Source organism: Leptodactylus fuscus, chromosome 6 (assembly GCF_031893055.1).
Source record: "Leptodactylus fuscus isolate aLepFus1 chromosome 6, aLepFus1.hap2, whole genome shotgun sequence".
Taxonomy (NCBI): Eukaryota; Metazoa; Chordata; class Amphibia; order Anura; family Leptodactylidae; genus Leptodactylus; species Leptodactylus fuscus.
The window spans coordinates 345,520-366,635 of record NC_134270.1 but is presented as its reverse complement, the minus strand read 5'-3'; the positions used below and the strand labels follow the sequence as shown (position 1 = coordinate 366,635).

The window sequence follows — 21,116 nt, the reverse complement described above, 5'->3', positions numbered from 1 at the left end:
TAAAAAGGGCCAAGAAGGATAAAGCTAAAGCAAGGGAACTTGAAATAACAAAAAGTGCCATAACATCGCTGGTGGAGCTGGGGTTCTCAGCCTTTACCCCTCAGCCCCTACAAGCCCCAAATTCCCCCATGGGGGTAAGTTACCTGGAAGACGGTCAGGTGGCCCAATTCGAGGAGATCACACGTTTTGCCATTGAACCAGGCGCTGGGAACCCCCGTCCTGGGGTCTCAGGGACTTGATGCTTTAATAGGATTAACCCTTTATTCCTGAAACATAAACAATGGTGTTAAGCTTAAAGATCATATCCCAAAATGTCAGGATGTTTACAGCTTGTCATAGGAGAACTGCCATTCTTGACTATTTGTCATCAAAAAACCCTGACATAGTATGTGTGCAGGAGTGCGGTTTGGGAAGAACACCACCCAAACGTGAATGGGATGGGAAAACATTCTGGAGTTACACAAACACCAATAGGAATGATGGGGTGGGGGTTTTAATTAAGAACCCCAACATTTTGGTTAAAAATGTACATACAATACTTCCTGGTAGATGTATAATGTTAAACTTAAGTTATATGAGTTGGAGCTTTAAGCTCATTAATATTTACGCACCGGTCTGCAAAAATGAAAGATTAGCACTTTTCGAAAACTTACGGTTTTTTCTGCAGGGTCAAACACCCACGATAGTGTGCGGGGACCTTAATTGTACCATTGAAAAAACACAAAGAGGTAGCACAGTGCAAAATGTTTCAGATGTAACCGGTAACCGTTTCAATTCCATGTTAATGCAGTTTGCCTTACAGGATGTAGGGAAGAAGTATGGATCGCGCAGTACGTACCACGCGGACAGTGGGCGTACAGAGTCCAGAATTGACTATTTTTTTTGTTCGGAAAAAACCATTTCTGTTTATTCTTTTTCACAGGACAGAGTAGCTTTCTCGGACCATGAGTGCCTGACAGCTGAATTCCAGGTTGGCAACGTGGTATTTGGTAAAGGGGTGTGGAGGTTAAACACCCGTCTTTTACGGGATCCGCAGGTCATTAAGAAACTTACAGCAAAATATGCTCTATGGAGGAGGAAGAGGAGTATTTTCCACTCCACCTTAAACTGGTGGATGTGGGTCAAAGCACGAATAGCGGGCTTTTTTAAGAGCGAAGGAAAAAGAATAGCGAAGCAGCGGAGATTAGTTTATTACTCACACTGTAAGAGGTTAAACTTCCTAAAAAAATGTAAGGAGCTTGGTTACAATGTACAAGCTGCCTTGAATAAGGAAAAGTTACTTGTTGATAAATGGTTTCTAAATAAGGGAAAAGAAATCAAATTCAGAGCCAAAGTAAGGTATATGGAATTTGATGAGAAATGTACAAATTTCTTTTTTAAAAAAATGTGTGGAGGGAAAGATGTGATGAATGGAGTGTATAATGTGAATGGTAACTTAGTGCATGGGGAGGGAATGGTGAATGTGGTGCGTGAGTTTTATGCAAAGCTGTATGAAAAGAAGGTGTGTGATTTGGGTGTGAATGACGACTTCTTTGAAGTCGTGGTTAATAGGGTTCCTGAGAGTGAATGTGCAGGTCTGATTGAAGATGTGACTGCTGGTGAGATTGAGGGTGCGGTCAAAAAATTAAGCAGGAACAAAGCTCCTGGCTTAGATGGATTGAGTAATGAATTTTATATGCTGATGTGGGATGTTGTGGGGAAGGATGTTGTGGATGTTATGAAATGTTTGTTTGAGGGACAGCGTATGCCTGATGGTATGAAAAGAGGGTTGGTGAAATTGTTATATAAAAAAGGAGAAAAGGAAAATATTGCCAATTGGAGACCAATAACATTGTTAAACTCAGATTACAAGCTGTTTGCAAAGATCCTAGCAAACAGAATGCGTGATGTAGTGAAGTATGTGGTTATGGAAGAACAAGTGTGTGCAGTACCTGAACGTAGTATGAACGAGAACATAGTTGGTATGAGGGATTTGCTTGGTGATTGTATGGAAAGAGGGAAAGGTATGATTGTTACTGTACTTGATTTTGACAAAGCGTTTGATAGAGTGAGTCATGTTTACTTGTTTAAATTGCTTGAAAGGATGGGCTTCCCAGCCAAATTTGTAAGTTTGTTGTATGGGTTATATGAAAGAGCTGAGAGTTGTGTGGCAGTGAATGGATGGTTAAGCGATGTGTTTGAAGTGAAGTCTGGTGTGCGGCAGGGATGTCCACTGTCGCCAATGATGTTCATCTGCGCGATTGAGCCACTGATGCAAATGCTGAGGAATGATAAAGTCATCAAAGGGGTGTTTATCCCCGGGTCGGGAGGTAAAAGTATAAAATGTATGGGTTACATGGATGATGTGTGTGTGTTGTGCGACAGTATGTGTGATTTACAGCGAGTGAAGTTGTGTGTTAGTCTGTTCTGTCTAGCGTCCGGTTTTAAGATAAACTGGGACAAGAGCGAATACAAAACTTTCGGGTTTACCCGAGAAGTGAATGAAACTGAGATGAAAAGGGTGAATGGTGAAATTAGAATGCTAGGGGTATGGTATGATGAAGGATTGAATGGATATAAAAATTGGGAAGTGTTGTGTGAGCAGATTCAAAGAAAGTTTGATTTCTGGAGGCTCAGAGAGCTTTCTCTCACAGGGAAGCTGCTAGTTATAAAAAACGTCATCCTACCCATGGTCCTTTTTATTGCTATGGTGTTTCCACCAGGTTATAGGTGGACGCAAAAGGTAGTTAGGCTACTCCATGTCTTTTTCTGGAGTAGCCCCATAGAAAAGGCAAAGAGAGAAATACTAGTCAAAAAAAGAGAATTAGGGGGTCTGGAATTTCCAGACCTAACAGTTTTTATCGGTCTTAACTATATAAAGAACTTCGCACTGAGTCTAAAGAAAGACACAATGGCTGGTGCATTAACCAGGTACCTCTCAGGTACCATAACCAGAAAACTTAAATGGCCAATAGACTTTTGCGGCAAACCATATGCCTTTAATTGCCCCCCAGGGTACCAATATGTAGGGAAGTTTATAAACCAATACCAGTTACAGGACGTACAAATGGATGAATTTATTACAGGAAAAAAGAGGCTAAAAACTCGATGCCTCAACCAGGTATTATGCCCAATTCTGGGTTTGAACTCCACAGAAGCGGCGGAAGTATGGAAAAATGTTGGGAATTACAACACTACCAACAAGCAAAAAGATCTACTGTGGATGGCTTCTCACAACGTTTTACCGGTGCGTAGTGTCCAGCACAGGAGAGGGCTAAACCCCAATCCTGATTGCCCGAGAGAGAGGTGTGCAGGTGAGGAGACGTTAGAGCATGTATTTTGGGGATGTGGTTATGCCAAAAAACTGTGGGGGAGGTTGGGTGGAATATCTAAAAGTATTACTGGAATTGATGTGTTAACTTTCAAAATTATAATGTATGGTATGGCAAAGGTGGAGGATGGAAGGAAGAGAGTGTTGTGGCTTTTTCTTACTTGTGTAAAAGAGGTTATCTGGAACAATCGCAATTTGCTAATATTCCGCAAAGAGGATATTCCAGTCGAGGATGCTATAAAAATGGTTTTGGAAAAATTATACTTTTATTATAAGTTGGACAACAGTAGAGGCCTTGATGGAGAGGGATTGTGGAAATTCATGAAGTGGAAGGCCATGTTAAACTAAGAAAATGTTTTATGTAACATGAAAATGTAAATCCCTTGGTTGAAAACAAATAAGAACAGATTTAAAAAAGGAAATAAACTGACAACATACCGATGATGATTCGTGATGCTGGCCTGAACGAATACTAGCCACGGTTATAGCCAGATGTTCACCATATCTGAATGGTATGGAAAAAAAAAAAAAAAAAAAAAAAAAAAAAGGGTTGGACGGGGAAGGTCTTTGGAAATTCCAAAAATGGAAAAGGTTGTTAAACTAAGTTGTAACTGCCAATGTGGTTCTGGAATAAAAAGTGAAAAAAACAAAAATTCATGCTGATGATGAGTGGCATTGTTGGCTAGAATACGGTATGGACTGGTAACGGCCAATGATAGCCATACCTGAATGGTATGACAAAAAAAAAAAAAAAAAAATCTGTTCTTATCAGTTTAATATCTGATACGTCCCCTATCTGGGGACCATATATTAAATGGATTTTTAGAACAGGGAGCTGGAATCGGAGCTTGCTCTGTCCACTCCACGCATTGACCTGGTATTGCATTACTTCCAGGATCGGTGCACCCCTTTCCAATTCAGTTGAAAGAAAGAGACAGAGGACTGACCGACCAACAGAGAAGATTGCTGCACCTGGCAAGCTAGCAAAGAGAAAATTGACAGTTGGACGTGGCCTGATGCTGTGACTGACTCTACCTGAAAGGTACTTCATTAATTATTTTCTTTGATTGGTTAATTAATTGATTGATTGATTGATTGATTGATTGCAAATGACATTACTGCTGCAAAGTGTCTGATTTGCTGCCATTTTATTCAATTTTAAATGCATTGAATTCTTTGAAAATTTTTGGGCATAAATTTATTTCTGAACTTGCACTTGACCGGACACTTGAATGGGTGTGGTCAAGCGGTGGGAGTGGTTTATGCAGATTCGCAAACTTCGGCAAAATCCGTTGGCGTCACAAGATAACATTTGCACATGTCACTTTGCCTTGCACAAAAGTTTTTCTTTTCTTTTTTCACTTTTGGTGGCAGGTAGGGAAAACCTGCACAAGCTAATTGGTTTCTACTTCATTAAGGGAAAGGAAAAATAAATAGGGCAACAGCACCCTGGTGCACACCTTGAGCGTTGCACAGTAAACACGGAAGGGCGCCAGAACAGGTGCCGAGCACTTGCCATCGCTTCTCAGCCTTTTGGCTAAGATCGAGTGGTTAGGTCTGATTAGTGACCTTATCATTTGTGATTTTCCATAAGGTCCTCTGGGTACCCTGCCCCTCGGTCTAGTGGGATCGCCCGGTGTTTATTGCCCGGACTTCACCTACTTGCTGCTATTGGGGGGTGAGCTTAGCCCCGGAGGAACGGGAAGGCGATCCCCCCCTTACCCAAGGGGACACAGCCTAATCGTAGTGACGGCTTTAAACTACCTACCATGGCGGCTCCCCCGACGCCCTGTCGCTTTCGCTACGCTGGCGATCGTGAACATTGGATTAAGGACTCATTCCGGGTCCTAATCGCTGACAACCTGAAGAATGCAGTAACCACCAAGTTCTTCGTGAACAAGGTCCTGCTTGAAACTCTGCACGTCACGAAAGACTCCATCTTTGCCCTCCAGGAGGCGCCTGGCAAGTTCACCCTGACCCTGGAGGATACCGTAAGTTGCCACAGGCTCTGCCGCTACATCACCGCTAACCTCGACAATGAAAACTTACAGGGGCTAGAATTTATCGCTTTATTTTCTCAAGAGCTGACAATTATTACTGTACACATGGAAAGTCCTCACATCAAAATAGATGATATTCTGAAATACCGACATAGATATGTTGCAGAGATTTTTGGCTACTCCAGGATCTACAATGAGGAAGAAATCTGGACTGGAAAGTACAGGGTAAGAGTGAAACTGAGGGAAGACCCCCTACGGTCTGGCTCCGGTGACCCTTTGCACCCCTCTTCTTTTTTTAGAATTGGTAATAAGAGAGGGAGACATTTTTATAGTGGAATGCCTCTAACCTGCACCCGCTGTTATGGCTTAGGACACAGAGCTGCTGACTGTACTTACGGTGAACTCTGCAAAAAATACTTTACGAGTGGTCACGCCACTAAGGACTGTACTAACGAAATCCTGTGTAATAGCTGTTTTTGTCCAGGACATATGTTCAAAGACGGCCCCTCCAGGAAGAAATCTTACGCCGAAGCTGCAGCGGATTCCTCAGCGGGACCTGCTCAAGGTGAACCCGGCCAGCCTGCTCCCACCTCCGCACCTGGTCCATCATCCACCGCTATCCCTGATCCTCCCTGCCCGGAAAGAAGGACAGAACAAACGACTGTGCACGCTCCAGCCGTGACTACTCACGGACTGGAGACTGTCAGCGCCAAAGAAGCGGAAAAAACGCCGAAGGATGGTGAGAAACCTTATACTCCTGTCATGGGGATCTCTGCTGATAGCAAAGGAAAGGAGTCAATGGACGTCCGGGACTCCTCAGAGGGGACTGAAGTGTGGGGGGGGAACCCCTCATGGATGGCTCAGCTGAGGGAGATTGGACACTGGTGTCTGACCAAAGGGCTAAAAGGAGAAAGAAGGCAGCTAAACTAGATGGAGGGGCGGTGAAGCAAAATATTTTTCCGTCCAGCTCTGTCTCTCCTACCCCCTCTAATCTCATGGCAAATTCTTCACACTACGCTATTCCTCCGGGTCAACTCCCACCTACGGGAAACCCTTTACAGCCAATACCTGTACCATCTCCGCTCCTTGCCTACACCCCTGCTTCACAGTATACTGACCATGCCGCTACTACCTTCCAAAGTCTGTTTCCTGAAATTGTTTTTTCCCCGGCATCTCCTACATTTGTCTCTGACTCCGGAAGTTGCTCTGATGCCCAACAATGACCGCCACACTCACGCTAAGCTCCTTGAAATTACAGAGCATCAAGAACCCTTCTAGGAGGGCTGCAGTATTCGATTTTTTACTGACTAACAATGCCGACATGATTTTACTGCAGGAATGCGGTCTGAGTCATGATCCCAACTATGCCGCAATACGTGCCTACTGGAAGGTCCGGAGATAACACCAATAAAAACTCCGGTGTAGGAGTACTATGTAAAAAGCCAAATGTGCATTTAATTTCTTTCCAGGAACTAGTACCCGGCAGAGTTATCCAGCGTCATCTGAAATTTGGCAACTGTACTTTCTGGCTTATTAACATATATGCTTCCCCCTCTTTAGAAGACAGAGCCCGGCTACTGGAGGATCTACAGTTTTTTCTTCCAGGGTCCTCTCCTCTAATTATGGCAGGTAATTTCAACGTTATTTTGCCAGGTGACACCAGACTCGGAGGCTCTGCAGATCCCAGGTATGACAAGGTATGACATGGAGGTACTGCAACCCACAAGACCCAGGTTACACATGGGGAAATGATCTCTACCAATCCAGGACAGACTTTGTCCTAATGAGTAATTCCATTACACCGGTTTCTGCTACATTGGAACAGAACATTTTTTCTGATCACAAACTGTTAAAAGTGAACTTTGCACTACCCACACAAAATAAGGGGAAAGGAGTGTGGCGCCTTAATACCTCTCTGTTGGAGGACGAGCAAACCAAAAAAGACTTTGAATTATTCTATAATCATTTATCTTCCAAAAAAAATTCTGTATCCTTCCGTTTTAGCCTGGTGGGAAGTCGCTAAGCGTGATATCCGGATTTTCTTCATCAATAAAAGCATCGCGGCAGCACGGAGAAAAAGGGCATGGTATAAAAGACTGCTTACCAAATTACAGACTTGCCATAAGCTGAAAGAAGTCGGAGTCAACGTAGATCAGCTGATCAAAAAAGTAAAACAAGACATTACCACAGCCATCCAGAAAAAAGGGAAGGAAATCATCTTTGCCGCAAAAGTCAAACACCTGGAGGAGAACAAAACCTGCTCACGGTTCTTCTTCAAGAAAGTAGCACAGCTCAAAGAGCCGATCCAGTCACTGGCAGGCGCCACCACCAACACCGGTATGCTCCAAGATGCTCATGATTTTTACTCTGCTTTATTTTCAGCCTTACCTACTGACAGCGCCTTCCTAGCAGACGCCTTGGACTCCCTGGGTGGCAGTTTAAATCAAACGGACCAGTCACTTCTCAGCAGAAAGGGAACCATTGATGAGATTCTGGAGGCTGTAAAAAGCTTCTCTACAGGGAAAGCTCCCGGATCAGATGGTCTCCCCATTGACTTTTACATCACCTTTTTGCCTATATTACAAACTGATTTGCTTGCCATGTTTGTGGAAATTTTTTCGTGTGACAATCTGCCGGAGTCATGGAGATGTGGGATAGTCACTCTCCTATTCAAGAAAGGCGACCGAGACACACTTGAAAATTGGCGCCCTATTACACTGTTGAATACAGACTACAACATTTTTTCTAAGATTGTTGTCAACAGATTCAAAGGAGTTCTGGAGAAATTGATCCACCCCGACCAGACCTGCGCGGTGCCAGGAAGAAGCATCACCACTAATCTGAACATCCTAAAAGACTCCATCTGGTATCAGCAAGAGAGAAAGCAGGACTTAGCAGTGCTCAGCATAGACTTTCTCAAAGCCTTGGACAAAGTGTCGCACAACTTCCTCTGGCGGGTCCTACAGAAAATGGGCCTCCCCCAAGTCTTTTTGCACTGTATTCAATTGCTGTATAACAACTGTTTTAGCAAGGTATCTGTCTATGGTTATCTTACTAACGAAATTTCTCTCCGATCAGGCGTCAAACAAGGTTGCCCGCTGTCCCCAATCCTGTTCATTTGTGCAGTAGAACCACTACTTTGCTCCATCCGCAGAGACAAGTGCATCAGGGGTGTCCCCCTTCCTGGGGGAGCAGGTACAGAGATTAAACTTACAGCATACATGGACGACATCACCATACTCTGCACCACAGAGCCGGCCCTCAGGAGAGAGCTAACACAGACTGAGTATTTCTGCCAGGCTTCAGCCCTTCAACTTAACATGCAAAAGACTGACTGTTTTACCTCTGGGGTTCTAACATCTGTTCAGGTATCTTCTCTCCAGACACAGTCGGACCAGATACAGATCCTGGGAGTCACCTATGACCAAAAGAACGATGGTAACGCCAGCTGGGAACAAGTCAAGCTGAAGGTACACAGAAAGATGGAATACTGGAAGACCAGTAAGCTGTCCCTGGCGGGTAAAATACTTATTATAAAGAGTCTCATCATCCCCATCCTGCTATACCTGAACGCTGTATTCCCGGCGAGTGATCTTACCTTGCGAGTCATCCAGAGGCTTCTTTTTGAATTCCTGTGGGGATCCAAACACGATAGAGAAGTCATGTACAAGTTACCAAAAAAGGGCGGCAAAGGTGCGCCAAATGTCAGGAATATACTGTATGCAAATTTTTTTGCTACTTGCTTTAAGGCTTTGTCTGCAGGCACTAACTGGTCTCTATTTCTAAAGTATGCGGTGGGACATACCTTCAGGAGACGTAACTGGCTCACTATCGGTCTAATGACCCCTGTTCGCCTGGACTGTCCTAAACATTACACCTTACTTGAACGTATTATCGCCCATTTTAACTTACAGAATATGGACTCTAATCTTTTTTCTAGTTCCAGGAAAATCTTATCAGAACATAAGACAAAAGAAACTTTGCTACCGGTAAAATTTTTCTCTTTCCAGATTTCCAAACAGATCTGGCAGAACGTCGCTGCCCCTTACTTGGGCAATACCCTGCGAGACACGGCATGGATGGCGGTGCAGGACTGCCTACCTACTAAAGCCTTCATGTATAGGAGACGTTATAGCAGAGATTCAGCCTGCCCCAGGACAAATTGTCGTCAGGATGAAACGGTTCTCCATCTTCTGTGGAACTGCAGCTATGCCCAAGGAGTTTGGAGGAAAGTGGGCGATCTTCTCAAGTTCCTGACCAGTTTAAATTACCTCAACCATAACCTTGTTCTCTATGGCTTACCTTCAAACCAGCTACCTCAGGAAAAATTCAAGGTCCTCTGGACCTTTACTAACTGTTTGAAGTTTTCCTTATGGACAGTAAGGAACATTCTCCTACACAGGAAAGACTATCTCTGAGGAGGACTGTATTCGTTTGGCACTCAGTGAACTTTACACTTATTTCTTACTGGACTGCAAAAGACTGGGCAAACATAACGCCAGCAAGTTATGGCACTTCTCCCTGTGGAATAACATGTTCTAAACTTTGTTTTTTTCCAGCTCCACCAGTTGATTATTCCCTTTCTCACGCAACTCTTGCAAAATATTAATTGCATTTTTGTTTATCCATGCTTATTGTATTTCGGGGCCACCGCGCCATTGTACTTCATTGCTGAATATTTCTAAATATTGTATTTCGGGGCCAGAGTGCCATTATATTCCTTTTTTTCTGCACATTGTACTTCGAGGCCAAAGTGCCGTTGTAATTTTCTTTAGCTAAAGTTTTGTTCTTTTAACTTGCCTTTTTATAATAAAAATGTAAAAAAAAAAAATCTGTTCTTATCTGTTTAATATCTGATACGTCCCCTATCTGGGGACCATATATTAAATGGATTTTTGGAACAGGGAGATGGAAATAGAGCTTGCTCTGTCCACTCCACGCATTGACCTGGTATTGCAGTATCTCCAGGATCGGTGCACCCCTCTTAATTTGGTTGAAAAATAAAAAACAAATTTCTTCTTTCCTTCTGCTGCTTGCTGGCATTTCAATGTCTTGTTACAAATCAGAAGAATTAGATGAGAAATCCTATTTTTATTTCAGAAATAAAGAATGACAAAACACCGAGCAAAACGTAGTGCAGTATTTCTTGAATTAGGTGTGATCTTAATTAATCTAAGGAGCTCACCTTGGAGGCTTGTGGGTCTAAGCCACAACACTGTTTGCAAATGTTAGGCCACAAAATGCTTCTCCAAGGTCGAGGCAGCAATGTTCCAGACACCTCGTGGGTGTAAATAATAGGGGTGTAGGACCAACAACTCAGATCCGGTCAGAATCCAGTAGTAAGGAACTGCGCTCACTTGTTTAGTAAAATAGCAGATTCGATTTTATTTGACTTCAACAAACTCTCACACAACGCGTTTCGGGCGTTACACTATGCCCTTCTTCAGGTGTATTGGTTTCTCTCGCTGCTGGGCTGGTTTGGAACAGGGAGATGGAAATAGAGCTTGCTCTGTCCACTCCACGCATTGACCTGGTATTGCAGTATCTCCAGGACCGGTGCACCCCTCTTAATTTGGTTGAAAAATAGAAAAAGAATTTCTTCTTTCCTTCTGCTGCTTGCTGGCATTTCAATGTCTTGCAACAAATCAGAAGAATTAGATGAGAAATCCTATTTTTATTTCCGAATTTTTTTTTTTTTTTTGGTTCAAGAATTTTGTGTCACCCCTTCTACCTCTTAGATTGTCAGCTCTTGCGAGCAGGGCCCTCAGTTTCTGCATTGTGTGAAATGACTAGTTCTGTAATGTATATTGTTGTCTGTAAATTAACCCAACAAATTGTACAGCGCTGCGGAATGTGTTGGCGCTATATAAATATGACGTATTGTTATCATTGTAATTTTTTGTAATTTTTTTCTTTTTTGTCCAAATTTAAGTTTTTTTTTTGTTTCCTCATTTTGCTTCAGATTTCGCTGTTGACTTGAAAAAATTTTTTCGGGAAAGAGAACGGAGTGTTTAAATGTGAGGCAAACAAGAGAAATTGCTTTGCACTTGTACCTGGATTTTGCACAACTTGATGCTACTGCTACTGCTATTACTGCTGCTGTTGTCGTCGTCCTCCTCCTCTTCTTCTTATTTCGCAGTGCTTGTTGCCCTCTTGTGGCTGCCTGCTTGCTCCGGAGACAGACTGACATGCAGGCAGGGTTTATGCAGATTTGCAGCAAGCGCTGTGCATCGCTGAGTGACAGTAGTGGCAACTGGATTTGATCTGTTTCGCTATACAAGAGGAACATTCTTCATACGGTTTCGGAAATTTTCTCTGTCTAGCATTTTTTGGACTTGCTTCGATGACGACAAAAATGTACCAAGCAGACAGCGATGTGCTGAGAAGTGTAGAGGTGGGGCCGTGGGCCCTACTGTGATGCCAAACGCATTGGCTATCACCCTGTTCACCTTTTGGTGCAGACCTCGCGTGATGACGGATTGCCGGTCAGAGAGGAGTGAACCAAGCCAAGGGAGAAACTTTGAGTAGGGGACCCCACCCTACTTCACTGCGGATCCTCACCAGGAAGCCGTAAGTAGTGCCACCGGGCACGTTTATACCAGGAGTTATGGAAAGCAAGAGATTTACGATTCGTTTCATTTGCACCAAGGTGAATGTACCCAATGAGATGGCCTTAGACCACATTGTGGAGAACTTACTGCTGAAGCAAGCACAGGTGGATTTAATTTACGTATTCTGTATCCAGGACTTTTTGAGGAGCAGTCGCTCAGTTGATGTTTCCTTTTTTACAGAAGATTATTGTTTAAGAGTGTATCAGCTACTACGGGAGGCGGAGGAGAGGGGGCACCCCCACTTTCGGGACTATGACGTTAAACCCTTGTTTTCTGTGGCTGAAAAAATGCTGAATGTTTGCATGTACAACCCGTACACCCCAGTGAATACGGTCAAAGCCTTCCTGGGGAGATACAGCAAAAAAGTGAGGGGAGGGGTCCCCAATAGGAACAAATGGCGCGTCTTCAACGGGCATGTGCGCTATTGGTGCACTTTAAGGGAAGATCCTACGGGGGTCGGAGGAGTGAAAACCCCGCCGGCTAACTTCTCACTGGGAGGTAACCGAGGGTACTTGTATTATTCTGGGATGCCCTCCTACTGCCGGAGGTGTGGGGAATACAGCCACACCCAGGATGAATGCCAGAATGAGATGAGGTGCCGTAATTGTGGAGAAACGGGGCATGCGGCGGCTGGATGTAACAGCAAACGCAAGTGTGACATCTGCGGCTCCAGTGCCCATGTCGTTAGAAATTGTCCAAGGGCCACAGAAGCCGCTATATACGGCCTGCAAGCGGGAGTTGATAATGATGACTGGGGAGAGGAGGAGGAGCAGAGACCAGCAAGAGGGCGGTCCTATGCCGATGTGGCGGCCGCCGGCCCCTCTGACGCAGTCGCTACTGTGAATTTCCTGGGGTTTGAAGGTCTATCGGAACCCGAACGCCTAGACTGGGATGAGGATTCCGTCGCCCTAAGGGGCGTTGAACGTATGCTGGGGTCTGAAGAAATGTCTGTCTCTCCACAGGGGGCGGCCCCTCAAGTCTCAGGGGTGGCTCAGGAGGAGGGGTTACCTGCCCGCAAGAAAGTAAGGAAGAACGGAGGGAAGGAGAAGGCTGAGGTGAAGGCGGTCCAGGGGGCGGCGCCTGGAGGCGTGTCCACTGCCCAGCCCGGTGCCGGAACCGTACCCAAAGGTGTAGAAGGAACAGAGGAGCCTGGTGATATGGTGGTTAAAAGCGCTCCTATAACTGAGCTTACTGCCGGGGCTAGAAGTGAGCCCGCAGCGGCGGCGGAGGGAGAGGCGGTTCAGGGGGCGGAGCCAGGAGGCGTGCCTGCAGCCGAGCCTTCCGCTGTTGAAGGAGCAGAGCCAGCAAGAGAGGAGGTGGTGGAGGCGGCCCGAGGGGCGGAGCCAAAACTGAGCAATGTGCCTGGAGCTGAGCTTGCCGGTGATGGTAGAACAACCGCAGAGTCAGAACGAGATGCGGAGAGTGTCAGTGCGGCAGTAGTGGAGGCTCTGCGGAAAGCTGTTCTGGCGGCAGGGCAGCAAGCAGCGGAGGGGCAGAGGTCACCCAGTGTCCCAGCTGATGCGCCTATTGCCGGAGTAGCTTCAGGAGCAGAAGTAGCGATGTTTGAGGAGGACAGTTTTTTTTCTTTAAAAAAGCCGGTGCGGCAAAGGCTGGTTTTAAAAAGGCGCAACTAAGGCGCATCAGCTATAGGCTGGGATTTCTGAAAAGAATAAAGAGAAAGTACAGTTACAATGTTAACCATTTAATACAAAGTGCGAAAAAGGAGCTGGATGAGTGTATGTGGGAAAAGGGGAGGTCCGTGATTTTTAGGTCGAGAGTCAAAATATATGAGAAAGGTGAGAAGTGCACAGATTTTTTCTTTAAAAAAACTGAAGAATGGGAAAAGATTGATTGACGGGTTGCAAGATGAGAGCATGAGAAGGGTGAGTGGAAAGGGCGTGGTGGGTGTGGTGCATGAATTTTGCAAAAAGCTGTATGAGAGGAAGCAGTGTGAACAGGGGGCGAGTGAGGACGTGTTGGATGCGTTGGATATGCGTGTGCCTGAGGATTTGGCTGGAGGGATGCTTGATAGTCTGACTGATGATGAAATTTTGAATGTGGTACGGAAGTTGAATAGGAATAAAAGTCCGGGTGTGGATGGGTTGGTGAATGAGTTCTATGTTAAGTACTGGGATGTGATTGGTGAGGATGTGTGTGAGGTAATGAAGCGGTTGTTTGCGGGTGAGAGAATGCCTGACAGGATGAAAGAAGGGCTGATTGTATTGCTTTATAAGAAGGGAGACAAAGAATCTTTAAAAAATTGGCGCCCAATATCCCTTCTAAACTGCGACTATAAATTATTTGCAAAACTGTTAGCGAACAGAATGAGAGAGGTGATTGGGTGTGTGCTAGAAGAGGAGCAAGTGTGCGCGGTGCCCGAGAGAAGAATACATGAGAGTGTGATTGGGGTGCGTGATTTACTGTATGATTGTCGGGAGAGAAAGAAGGGGGTGATTGTGCTTTCTTTAGATTTCGAGAAAGCATTTGATAGGGTGGCGCATGCGTTCTTGTTTAAAGTGTTGGAGAGGATGGGGTTCTGAGTGGGTTCGTGAAGCTGTTGCGTGGGCTGTATGAAGGTGCATGTAGTAGGGTGAGTGTGAATGGGGTCCTAACGGAAGAGTTTGAGGTTCTGTCTGGAGTACGTCAGGGGTGCCCATTAAGCCCGATGCTTTTTTGTTGTGTGATTGAACCGCTGTTATGCATGATTAGGAAAGATAAGGTTGTGAAAGGATTTTTGGTGCCTGGATGTGGTGGGAAGAGAATGAAGGTGCGTGGATATATGGATGACGTGTGCGTGTTTTGTGAGTCGGAGTGTGATATGTGAGGGTGAGATTGTTGGTGAATGTGTTCTGTCTGGTATCGTGTTTTAAAGTCAACTGGGATAAATCTGAGTATAAGGTTTTTTTTTTTTCCCCCGTCAGATAGTAGATGATAATTTAAAAGACGCAGGGGAGAACATTAAAATTTTGGGGGTGAGGTTTGACCCTGAATTAAAAGGGCGTAAAACCTGGGAGGAAGTAGGAAGTAAGATTGGGAAAAAGTTGGGATTATGGAGGTTAAGGGACCTCACGTACAAAGGGAGGCTACTGGTAATTAAGAGCGTGATACTCCCTATAATTTTGTATGCCGCGCTCGTTTTTCCGCCTAATGAAAGGGTGGTCAGTAAATTAATAAGGGTACTGTGCATTTTTTCTGGGGGAGTGCGATAGAAAAGGCGAGGAGGGACATCTTATATAGGGATAGGAAACTGGGGGGACAGGGCTTCCCAGACCTCAGGATTTTTATAGGAACGAACCTGATATTTTTTTGGCTGAGTTTGGTCGAAAGACAAACGAAAGTGGGGTGCATGGTCAGATACCTGTCTGGGTCTTGTTTGAGGAGAATGGGATGGTGGACGGGGGATGCAAGCAGACCGGTTGCGTTTGTCAGTGCGCCATGGTATTTAAAAATGGAAAAATTTATGATGGAACGTGGGTTGCGTGCGCTAGGGAAGGATGCTTGCGCCAAAAATAAAAAATTGGTCAAAAAACATTGTGGTATACAGGTCATGTGCCCAGGGGTTGAATGCTGAGAAGGTGAAAAAGGCGTGGCATGAAGTGGAGAAGCCTGGGCCTAGGAATAGGCAGCGTGATCTAAACTGGATGGCTGCGCATAATATTGTGCCGGTGAGAAGCGTGCAATACAGAAAGGGACCGGCACCATCTGCCCAGTGCCCTTACGCCGGCTGTGGAGGCGATGAAGATTTAAAACACATGTTGTGGGGGTGTAAGAAAGCGCGAGCGGTGTGGATGAGGGTAAATAAGCTGTGTAAAAAACTAACGGGTGTGGAGTGTATGTCCTTTATGTTTGTCATGTTCGGATTGGTGAGTCTGGGTGGGGTGAATGATAGAGTGTTGTGGTTATTGTTGTGTTGTGTGAAAGAAGTGTTATGGGATGTGAGGAACTTGTATGTGTATCGGCAGGAGGATGTGAGTGAAGATGACTGCATTAATATGATTATGGACAAATTGAATTTTTATTATTTAGTAGATAGACGAAACGGTCTGGACGCTGAAGGGGTCTGGAAGCGCATGAAATGGCGCGACTGGCTGACATAAAGGCCTGCTTTTCTTCTGTGTTATGTATTGACTGAATTAAGTTGTAATTCCCTGAATAAAAAGTATAATTATGGATGATTTTCGGCTATGATGGAGACTGATACCTTACTTTTGTAAGGTACAACGAGCGTTATCGCACAAGAAGAAAAATGTGGAGAGCAGATAATAAATCACGTACTAGATCATCGAAATTGAAAAGGATGAACAATCCTCAATAAATATAAAAATATATCAAATTTATTGAATAAATATTACAACACATAAAAAAGCAGCAGGGCAAGATGTTACAAAAACCAAAGAGAATGGTACAGAATATGACACACAAGCATGTACTGCACTCAGAACAACAGGCACTAATAATATGATAAGGGTATACATGTATTGATGGGAAAAATATACACCATATATATGGTGCCCAACAGTACATATATATATTTGTCAAACCCCCAATGTCTGACCAAAGCAGCAACTACAAAACGTATATCAGGCAGGACACATATGATATCTGGTAACAATATATAAATAAATAATAGTAAGGGAATATAATCCTTAAGCAATCAGAGTGAAGAGGTTAAATACCTTAACTATGTGTCCACACCACACTGACTAAAAGTCAAAAATAGTCTGAAATAAGCAAAACAGTATGCACACACTAGTCTAATCAATATGGCCCATGTATGTAGCAAGTAATAGATGCAATGGTTGTTGAAAATAACAACATAGGGCAAAATGATAACACAATATAAGTGAGAGCGTATCAGACTAATAAGATGCTACCTGTAGTCATGGTGACAGTTGTAACTGGTGCAGAGCCCGTGACAAGATGAGATACTAGAACACCCTCGACGCGTTTCGCCAGAAAGGCTTCATCGTTATCGGTCTGAGCTGATTTTCTAAAAAAAAAAAAAAAAAAAATTTGTACTAAGCTGAATACCCAAAATGAGATGGCCTTAGACCACATTGTGGAGAATTTATTGTTGAAAGCAGCGCAGGTGGATCTGATTTATGTGTTTTGTATACAAGACTTTCTTAAGAGCAGTCGCTCTGTGGACGTTTCTTTTTTCACGGAAAACTATTGCCTGAGAGTTTACCAGTTATTGCGGGAGGAGGCGGAGAGGGGACACCCTCACTTCAGAGATTACGAGGTTAAACCTCTGTTTTCAGCGATGTTGGAAAGTTCTTTTCCCCTGCCAGTCCGGAATACACCTGGAGAAGTTCACGTTACCAGTCTAGGATTGATTACATCCTCGTCTCTTCCAGTTTCAGACCTGATTCTTTTGTTTTGAAGGACTGTGTCTTTTCCGATCACAGGTGGCTAATCGCAACCTTGCGTCTTGGCTCTTCTCAGAAAGGACCTGGGATCTGGAAACTCAACGTCCAATTGCTGGAGGACGTGAAGGTTCGCACTGCTTTCCACCGCCTCTATGACAAGCTGCGGGGGCGCCAACACCTCTTCCCTTGCCTGATGGCTTGGTGGGAGCACACCAAGCTCGAATGCCGCCTATTTTTCAGACTGTATACAGATACTTATAGCAGGATCCTGATCAATGGCTCTCTATCTGATGCGGTCCCCTTGTGCTCTGGGGTAAAGCAAGGCTGTCCGCTCAGCCCCATCCTGTTTATTTGTGCACTAGAACCTTTGCTTTGCAGCATCAGAAGTGACGCTTTGATCTAAGGTGTACCAGTCCCCGGGAACCGGGGGGTGCCGGTGAAGGTCAAAGCGTATATGGATGATGTGTCAATCCTGTGTGACTCTGAGGCGTCCCTGAGAAGGGCCCTCCAGACTACTTCGTATTTCTGCACAGCTTCGGGGTTTTGCCTCAATATGGAAAAGTCTGACCGCCTCACACTGGGTCGGTGGAAAAATGCTGACCTTACTATGTTGCCTCCACCCAGCGCAGAAGTTAAGATCTTGGGAGTCTACTTTAGCACAGCAAATTATGGTGCCACCAGTTGGGACATAGTGAGGTCCAAAGTGCAGAAACGTGTGGACTTCTGGCGGTTACGAAAACTCTCCCTTGAGGGTAGGAAGTTGATTATCAAATCGGTTCTGCTCCCCCTGCTCCTCTACTTGAACATGGTATACCCTCCAGCTGGTTCTGGATTTCATGGGCCTGCCAACTCCTTTTCTGAAGGTCCTTTCCTTGTTGTATAAAGAAACTTATAGCAGGATCATAATTAATGGTTCTCTGTCGGCAGCGGTCCCCCTGTGCTCTGGTGTTATGCAAGGCTGTCCGCTGAGCCCCATTTTGTTTGTACCGGGGGGTGCCGGTAAAGGTCAAGGCATATATGGACGATGTGTCGATTTTGTGCGACTCAGAGACATCCCTGAGGAGAGCTCTACAGACCACATTGCATTTTTGCACGGCTTCCGGGTTTCGTCTCAACATGGACAAAACTGACCGTCTTACGCTAGGGCTATGGAATGATGCAGACCTTACCATGTTGCCCCCGCCCAGCGCAGAAGTTAAAATCTTAGGTGTGTACTTCAGTGCTGCGAATGACGGTGCCACTAGCTGGGACATCGTCAAGTCCAAAGTACAGAAACGAGTGGACTTCTGGCGGCTGCGTAACCTATCCTTCGAAGGTAGGAAATTAGTTATCAAGTCTGTTCTGCTGTCCCTGCTCCTGTATCTGAACATGGTGTATCCACCGACGGAGGCTACCCTTAAGAAACTCCAGAGGATGCTTTTTAAGTTCTTCTGGGGTTCTAGCTATGAAAAGATTTGTCAAGAGGTCTGTTACAAATCGATGGATAAGGGTGGAAAGGGAGTTCCGAACTTGAAGCACATTCTGTCAGTCAACCTCTTTTCATTAATCTTCCGGGCTATGGACTTGGACATTTCATGGTCACATTTCTTAAGGTATGCAGTGGGCCATGTCTTCCGGAAAAATGGTTGGCTGAAACTCCCCCTGACGTCCCCAGCCGTGTTGTCCTGCCCCACTCATTATACCTTTCTCCAAAGGATTATTGTTTCATACGGACTAAAGGACAGGTGCCCTGACATTCTACGGAGTCTGAAACGCATGTCGAAAAAACTTTCAGACTTGGACACGGTTCCTGTTGATCGTTTTTCCTATTCAAATTGCCAAAAAATTTGGTCCAGAACGTCTGCTCCTTACCTGGCCAATGGCCTCAAGGACTTAGCATGATTGATCGTGCATGGAGCCCTACCCACATGCGCTTTCCAGCACGCAAGGAGGCTTAGTAACACTTCCTTGTGCCCCAGATGTGGCGGTGAGGAGACTTTGCTTCACCTACTATGGAACTGTGGTTATGCGCAGACCGTTTGGAAGTCAGCAGGTGAGCTTTTGAAGTTCACTACGGGGTTGCGCCGGCTGGACTATAATGTTGTTGTATACGGCATGTTCATGGACTTACCATCTGATAAAGAAAGGGTGTGTTGGACTTTCCTGAACTCTCTGAAACAAGCCTTATAGTCGGTCCGAAATATCCTGCTTTTTCAAAGAGACTTAATTTCTAAAAGAGACTGTGTCAAGTTAGCCCTTTCAGACCTTTATGTGTACTATTTACTAGACGTCAAGCGGCTAGGCCGTAAAGTGCCAACGCTGCTTGGAACTTTCATCTGTGGAACACTTTGTTCTGAGTTCCTTGTTTTCCTATCCTGCATATATCGTTTGTTACTGTTCTTTGCATATGCCTATGTCTCTGCCTTGCATATACCTCTCCTCTCTACATTTTAGCACATACCTTTTGACCGTTTCTTGCATATATCTTTGCTTTGCTTAGACTGTACCATTCTTATTATACTTTAGCATATACCGTCTGCCTGATTTCGATGTATGGCTGTACGTTTACGTTAAATGTTCACTTGTTTTATTATATTTTTGATGATAAAGTAAAAAAAAAAAAAAAAATCTGTTCTTATCAGAAGCAGAACCTACGTGAAACCGCCTGAGGTCCATGGGGTAAAGGCGGGAGTAGACCGAAATCTGTGGAGGTAGGAATGAGAGAACCACTTTGGGCATGTTGCCGGGGGACGCAGTTAGTAATCGGTTCCGCCACTGGTTTTGGCTGGGGGGGACGCAGGTCTATTGGTCTGGGTCCGGGAGTAACCTTGGTGGTGGCAGCCCTAGGTGAAACCGGACTAAGGTCAGCTCGTAGTGCCCTGGGTGGTGGCAGCCCCAAGGGGAAAAGGGCAGTTGAGGGCTTTCGGCTTCGGCTGTTAGCCCACTGGTACTCGACTCCGCACGGCTCCTTTTGGACCTTGTGGGGGAGAGTTAGTCGGGAACCCCCCCTCTCTCCTTTTGGGGAGGGTAAGGGTACGTTTTTGACTGATAGCATCCTGGGCACGTTTTTTTTTTAGTGGCACCCCACTTTTTTCGTTCACTTGGTGTTTACGTTGGTACTGTTTGAGGCCTTCGATAAAAAATAAAAAAAATGTCTTCTCAGTGGCAGTGTTATCTGAGACTAGCCAAAGCTTTAGGTTCCCTTGGGTACCCTCCCCCTCGGCCTGGTGGGATTGCCCAGGTTTATAGCCCGGGTTTATAGCCTGCTGCTATTGGGGGGGGGGGGAAGCCTAGTCCCTGGGGAAACGAGAGGGGGTCCCCCCAGGAGTACTCTACTCTAGTCCTTGAGACAGTGAGCGAGTTGAGTGAGAACGCAGCGGAGCGTTCAGCAAACCGCAATATCAAGATGGCGGAAATGGGGTCTGTGCCCGAGTGGGCAAGGCTCAAAAACACTCTGAGAATCTGTCTCAATAGTGCGGACAAGCGCAACAATGTAAAATTCGTAATAGAGCACATTGTTGAGAAACTTATTGGGGTGCCATCGTTCCTGCTCTTAGCAGTCCAAGACTACCCCAAACGTGGGGATTACGACGTAACCATAAGAGACAATTATGTATATAAGGCGGCCTTCGCTAAGGCCATACATCAGGACCTTGCTAAGCAGGGTATTATCCTAAAAAAACATATGGATAATAAGGAGGTACTTACTGTTAAAATTTATTCCTCATTCATTTCAGATGTAGAAGCAGACACCTTTGTTCGCTATTTTTTTGATGATGTGGAGCCAGAAGGAAAAATCCAAAATATATGCAATGTATGGACCTGCAAGCGAAAATATATAGCTGGG

General features: G+C 45.0%; 2 non-coding genes and 1 pseudogene across 2 annotated transcripts; all 3 read left to right on the top strand.

Moving 5' to 3' along the window:
• The first annotated feature begins 4,031 nt into the window (after positions 1-4,031).
• Positions 4,032-4,221, top strand: LOC142210897 (U2 spliceosomal RNA). The gene has a single exon (XR_012717025.1). It is a non-coding gene; the product is annotated as a U2 spliceosomal RNA (small nuclear RNA).
• Positions 4,222-10,106: 5,885 nt separating this feature from the next.
• LOC142210895 (U2 spliceosomal RNA) lies at positions 10,107-10,294 on the top strand. Its single transcript, XR_012717023.1, has one exon. It is a non-coding gene; the product is annotated as a U2 spliceosomal RNA (small nuclear RNA).
• Positions 10,295-10,787: 493 nt separating this feature from the next.
• LOC142210926 (U2 spliceosomal RNA) lies at positions 10,788-10,870 on the top strand (annotated as a pseudogene).
• The last annotated feature ends 10,246 nt before the right edge of the window (positions 10,871-21,116 follow it).